Source organism: Quercus suber, unplaced genomic scaffold, assembly GCF_002906115.3.
Source record: "Quercus suber isolate HL8 unplaced genomic scaffold, Cork oak 2.0 scaffold_37, whole genome shotgun sequence".
NCBI classification, from domain to species: Eukaryota; Viridiplantae; Streptophyta; class Magnoliopsida; order Fagales; family Fagaceae; genus Quercus; species Quercus suber.
Genome location: NW_027069502.1, coordinates 359,925 through 366,763, shown reverse-complemented (window position 1 = coordinate 366,763; position 6,839 = coordinate 359,925).

The window sequence follows — 6,839 nt, the reverse complement described above, 5'->3', positions numbered from 1 at the left end:
TACTCTCTTCCTCTCCATTGTCATACCCTTGAGAGGTCATTTACCAAACCCTTGTCTCACCACACCCACGTCTGTGAGAAGGTCCATTTGGTGCTTTGGGAAGCAGTTTGGAAAGGAACCAATATACATTGGTTGATGCTATGGTCAAGTAGCGGAATCCGGGAAGCTAAAGAAGAAATAGGTTCGGCGTAACCTCGTTGGAGCAAGAAGCTTAGAGGGCTTAGGTACTTGGGTAGATTAGGCTTGGAGGGTCTTCTGCTGTTCATGTATCCCAACTACATTCTTTAGTGGATTATTTGACCACTTGGAGGGCGGCGGAGAGGTTTTACACCGAGGACTTCGGTTTCCTCTTCGATGAGTGTTGTCCGTGTGTTAGCATCTCTCTTTCCTTTATCTTTGCCTTATATTTACTGATGTGGATGTGTTTATATTTGGCTTAGATTGATTTATCAATTCTGTTATAAGCTTGTTATCATATTCCGCACATTGATTGTTTGATATATAGCTTGAATTGGTATTTTGTTTCTGGGGTCTAAACGTTCAAGGGTGTTTCATACCCATATTGAACTTTCACACATAACACAAAATAAAGACATATACCAATGAAGAACTCATAAGTATAAATCAATAAGAAGTGAAACAAGAAACATATAAATCAAAATAAATTCTAACTCTCCCCCTAAGTTAGATACATCAAAAAGTTTTTATATTCTCCCTCTAAACAAAACAAACAGTTCATCTATGTCTCCCCCTTTTTGTCACGTATTGACAAAGACTACCTAATCAGAAGGTAGACAGAAAACATACGCAACAGAGTAAGAGAAAATAGAGAGAACTCCCCCTATGAAGAGCAACAACTCCCCCTAAGAATCACAAAGGTTAAAAAAAAAAATTCTCCCCCTATAAAAATAGGAAAAACAAAACAAGTTTTGGGAAAAAATAAAGGGGATGGGGATAAATAAAAAGACACAAACCAAGTTTTAAAAAGAAACTAAGTTGAGGATACACATGAAGAAAAAATATTCTCTCTTTCAATAAAATGCAAACATGGCACTATGTGACCCATAAACAGTTGCATGAGTAGAGAAAATATTTGCACATTGATTATCCGTCATATCTTTTAAGAAAAATATTTTCTACAGTTCACACAAAAAAAGGCATATACTAGAAAGTACATAGCTCAAAAATTAATCAATCAATTTTTTGATCAAGTTGAGTACCCAATGTAGCAAAGTGTATGCATGTTATGTGTGAAAACAATGAGAGATATGACTGCAAAACTGCAAGATGGATACAAAATCAATGCAATGCATGTGAATCCTAAACACAAATGATGCATGAAAAAAAATTTGGTCAAAAACATAGAAACTGAAAATTTTTCAGTTTTGATCGATCGAGAATCAATCGAACATCAATCGAGTCAGGTAGACTCAAACCAAATATTTTAATCGCAATTTCGATTGATCGAAAAACAGGTTCGATCGATCGAAAGTCTGGAAAAATCAGATTTTTGAAAACAGAGCATTTTAATGCAGAAACTCCTTAAAGCACATTGTTTTATAAAAAAATGCATGAGTATGAGACAAAAAGTTTTTCAAAAATACTTGAATTCAACCCAGATCTTCCAAAATCAAGATTTTCAATCAATTTGTCCTTAAAGCGCAAACATTAAACACATTTTGCATTAAAATCAAGAAACTTTTAATCTTAGATGGCCACAACAAAATCACACACAATAAAATGTACCAAGTTTAGTAAAGAGTAACTTGTGTAGTGTGTGCAACTAGCAAAAGCTTGAGATACATGTGAGGTGATATGTGAATAGCAATCAATCACAAAGTCTACAAAATTCATCACATAGAATTTAAAATAGACTATCACCTAAAGAGTTATATCATATAACTCCCACATATCGTAAAACAAAAGCTTGCAATCATGTAAGTTTTTTGAATTTTGCCTCATAATATACACACCAATTTTAATTATGTGATTTGGCATCAAGTTTAATAGTACACACCAATTTTAAGCATTTAGCAATTAAACCGAGGCTACACCTTATGTTCTTTTTGTGCATGTGCTACACTTTCTCGAGCACAGAATCTTAAGATATGCACTAAGGTGTTCATGATTAGCTAGTGAAGAGTGGTGAGATGGTTATTTATTCATTTCTCAAAAAGTTCAAGTTCGACAATCAAAGGCATGTGACTTCAAGATCAAGACAAAGTGATCAAAAACTATAAACATCTTTCCCACACAACATGCACTACAAAGCTCAAACTAGTAAAGTGCAATAAAATAAGCTCATCCAAGCTAAACAAGGTACATAAATATTTTATGTAAAGATAAGGTGGCTAACATTGATTTCAAATCCATGATATGTAATACAAACACAAAAAATCTTTTTGGTTTAAAAAAAAATTTTATGACCAAAAACAAAAAGCATACATTATGCTCAATGATTAAAAATGCAAATGCAATGCATGACAGTGTTTAACTATGTTATAGAGGGTACACAAATAAGAAATATCATTTTCTTAATTAACCCTTGAGTACATGTACAAACTAGTACATACTCACACAAAATCAGAAATAGCTTCGCATACTATTCAAGTTTCTCCACAATGTCAAGCATGTTCTAAATCAAGAGAGAGATATTATAATTCATGTAATCCTCAAAAGGAAAAACTAGACACAAAATAAAATATTTTTGTCTTTTTGAAAATTTTTCAATGTTTTTGGATTTTTTTTTTTAAATAAAAACAAAAACTTAAAAAATAAAACAACCAAAAACAGAAACAAGACATGTCCACAAACAATTAAAAGAATTAAATCAAGTACAAGTCAGTAACACTCACCTTAGAGAATATTTTCTCACCCATATAGCATGAGTCTTTGGCTTTGTAGGTGAAAATCTATGAGAAGCAGAGTGTATTTGTGGGATTACACCAATCTTCTAAGAAATATTAAAATCCTGCAAATTCCTTTCACAAGCCAACAAGCTCAAATTTTTCAAAAGAATATGAAACAATTTATATGGACTTATGGCAGGAGATATATCATCACATATCCTAGATTGACATACAGAATGCTTAAGTTTCAACTTATGACAATTAGGACGAATGTGACCATGGATACCACAAAAATGGCAAACAGGAACAAATTTAGGAACATTAGTATTCCTAACAGCAAATCTAGTCTCAGATTTTGGTTTTTGCCTCAACAAAGAACTGTTTGGTCTAATATGACCAACAACACCACAAAGGTGACAGGTATGCACAAAAACAAATTTATTATACTCTTTAACAGTAGGTTTAGACTTAGGTGTAGAAACTTCAGCGTCTATATCAGAACTTTTACCTTTGTCTAACCTAGTAAAATAAGCATATTCTTTATTATTCCTTTTGAAAGGTGGGATATAAACTTTCTCAGTTTTAGGCTTAAGAGAAATAGAAACACTTCTGTTATCATCAGCAGGCTTGGTACTAGTCAAATTTTCAATTTTAGTTTTAGATTCAACTAACTCTTGTTCCAAGCTTTTCATCTTCTCATCTTGAGAGGAAATTTGATTTCTCAAAAATTCATTCTTTTTATTAGATTCATCCAATCTCACAATCAATTCCTCTTTTTCAAGATTAGCGGATTAGCGAATTTTAACTCTTCCTTGAATTTTTTAGAAATTTTCAAAGATTTAGATAATTCTTTACGAAGAGTTCTAAAAGCATCAAAAAAATCAACAGAAACAATAGTGTCCTTTTTATTCAAAGTATCACAAACACGAGCAGAAAGACACTTCAAATTATCCATGATAACATGGGTCAAGAATCAGCTCTTAGATCAAAGGATCTATAGACAGAAGAACTACCCGCTCTGATACCACTTGATAGAAATTTAGACCCCTTAAAACAAATTAGATTAACCTAGTTAATTAGCCAAGTGATTACTTAGTCAAAATTAAAAAATCTAGGTTAACACAAATATATCATATCATGCAAAGCAGAAATATAAATAACACAATGATATGATCACCCAGGAAACCACACGGTAAAAACCTGGGAGAGGTTGACCTAGCTATCCTCAAGGTAAACCTGAATCCATTATCTTGAAAGAATCGAAGTTCATACAAAAGGACTTACAAGCTCCCCGCTTGACTTCCTAATGCTACCCACCAGTAGAACTTACTGACACGACCAGTGCAATCCGAATCCACGGACTCCTTTTTTCTTGGACTCTTCAATCAAGTACAAGCACCACCTTGTTATTCTTTAAGCTCTAATCGCAGCAACTGAGTTATATATCAAGATGTTGATATAATTCTTACCTTGAAAACCCTAAATTTATGTGAAGGAAAGCTCCTCAAAGATCTCACAAGAGATTCACACAAACCGCAAATATGAGCAACAAAGACTTAGAGAGGTTTGGGTACAAAACCCTAGATACAAAAGAGGCACACTCTTCTCTCTCTCTCAAAAGTACTAAAAAACGTGGCTTAGGGTTTCCTTTATATAGTGGGAGAAGTAGATCTGAAACCCTAATCTTTAATGGGCTTAAGCTGCTGTTTGGGCCGACTTAAAATTTTGCAGATACGATTTTCGATTGATCAAGCTTGTTCTTCGATCGATCGAACCAGGCAAAATATGAAGTCTTCTTCTTGTAGCTTGTCTGTTTTTGAATCTTGACTTGAATCACCTTGAGCATTGTCTAATAAAACCTATAGACTCTAAGATCTATATCTAAACAAGTTTGTGTTTACGATTTGCCAATTGTTCTAAACATTTAGAACCTAATAAAAACCTTAGCCAAACACCTTGAGAGTTAGAGATTGTTATACCCACAATCCTCTATATATTTGCTTGTGGAATTTCCTCAACTCCTATCTCTCTATTTCTATACCATTGAGAGGTTGATATCCTAAACACTTACCACACCCTTTCAGAATGTCAAGTATAGTTTTGGTGCTACTAGAAAGCATTGGAAGAAGCCAAGGATGACAGCTGCAACATGGAGCTTGTTGCAGGATCCGGAGAGCTAAACAAGACATGGTTCCGAGAAGCCTTGTTGGAGTAGGAGCTTGGAGGGCTTAGGTACATCGGGTAGATTAGGCTTAGAGGGTCTCTTACTAACCCATGTATTCGAACTGATTGTCTAGTGGATCAATTACCGCTTGGAGGGCGGTGGAGAGATTTTACGCCGAGTTCTTTGATTTTCTCTTCGATAACACATCGGTGTGTTATCTTGTGTTTTTATCTTTCTTCCATACTCTTTTACTTTCCATTTTACTACGTGTTGCTTAGATTATGGATTAGAGTAACTTGTTTGTTTATCTGTGCTTTTACACTATTACGCACTTAGTATTAAGTTAGTGTAAAATTAATCGAGCCGTAATTTTAATTTGGGGGTCTTAATAGCTCTTGTGTTTTCAACACATTTTTGAGCTTTCAATAATGATGGGGAAATAACTGATAAACACCTTTTGAAGATTTATAAGAGGCGAGGGAGAGCTCTTGGAACCTTGCTTAGTTGGTTTAAGTTGAATTGATTTTTATTTTATCATTTAGGAAAACCTAGATGTAATTGTTTAGAAAAACTTAGGTTTGGTTGCTTAATTTTTGTGTTTCTGCTGTAAGATGTCTTTTAGATTTATCAAAATGGCTGCACATTATTATTATTTAAAATATACTGGGGAATCATTGTAATGCTTTTTTTATTATTAACTTTATACCTGAATGTTCAAATAGTGTATAAAACACTATGAACATTTAGACTCCTAATTTACAAATTACCAATTCAAGTTTAATATCAAACAATGTATGTGCAGAAAATGAATGTAAGCTTATACCAGAATTGATAAACAATCTAAACCAAATAAAATCATATTCATAGCAAAATTTAAATGACAAAAATTAAGGAAAGAGAGATTCAAACACAAGGACAATACAACGATGTGTTATTGAAGAGGAAACCAAAACCCTCCAAGCCTAATCTACCCAGTGTACCTAAGCCCTCCAATCTTCTTGCTCCAACGAGGTTGCGCTGAACCTTTGTCTTCTTTAGCTTATCGAATTCTGCTATAGCCCATAGCATCAACCAATAACCATTGGTCTCTTCCTAACTGCTTCCCAAAACACTAAATAGCCTTCTTACAGATGTGGGTATGGTGAGAAAAGAATTTGGGTAAGAACCTCTTAAGGATGTAACAATGGAGAGGGTGAGAGTAGAAAAATTTGAAGAGTTTCTACGTAAGATTGTGGACGAATCAATCTTGTTTTTCTCTAGGGTTTTTCTCTTAAAATTCTCTCTGGAAGCTTTCTATATTTTGTGAGTATAAGGGTCTATATATAGTGGTGGGTTTTTGGAATGTGAAGAGTCATTTTTCCAAAACAGGGTTGGCTGACAGCTTGGCCTCGCGACTTGACTGAGCTGCGAGTTCAAGCCGCGAGGTAACTGAACGGCCAGTTTGGACTTTTTGTCCTGTAGTGCTCCAGCTGGCATGGCGCTTTAGCTTCTCCACATGCTTGGCATGTGAGCATCTTCTGGCGGCTTGCAAGCCGCGAGTTACCCACGAGATCTAGTCACGAGTCCCTGCTTCACTGCACAATCTTGAGCAATTCTTTACACACTCTCACACACTATCCTTACATGATTCCCACCTAAATATAGGGTTTCTAAATGTTGAATTACAAGAAAATTTGGCATGGAATAAAGCCAACATAATGGTTGATTAAATTCCACCTTACAATACCTTCCAGATTCCTTTAAAGCTTGTGTCTGCCATGAAAGGTGGCCGTAGGACTAAGGGGATTCCACCAAAGAAACTGCCTATGAAATGGGCTCCTAATGTG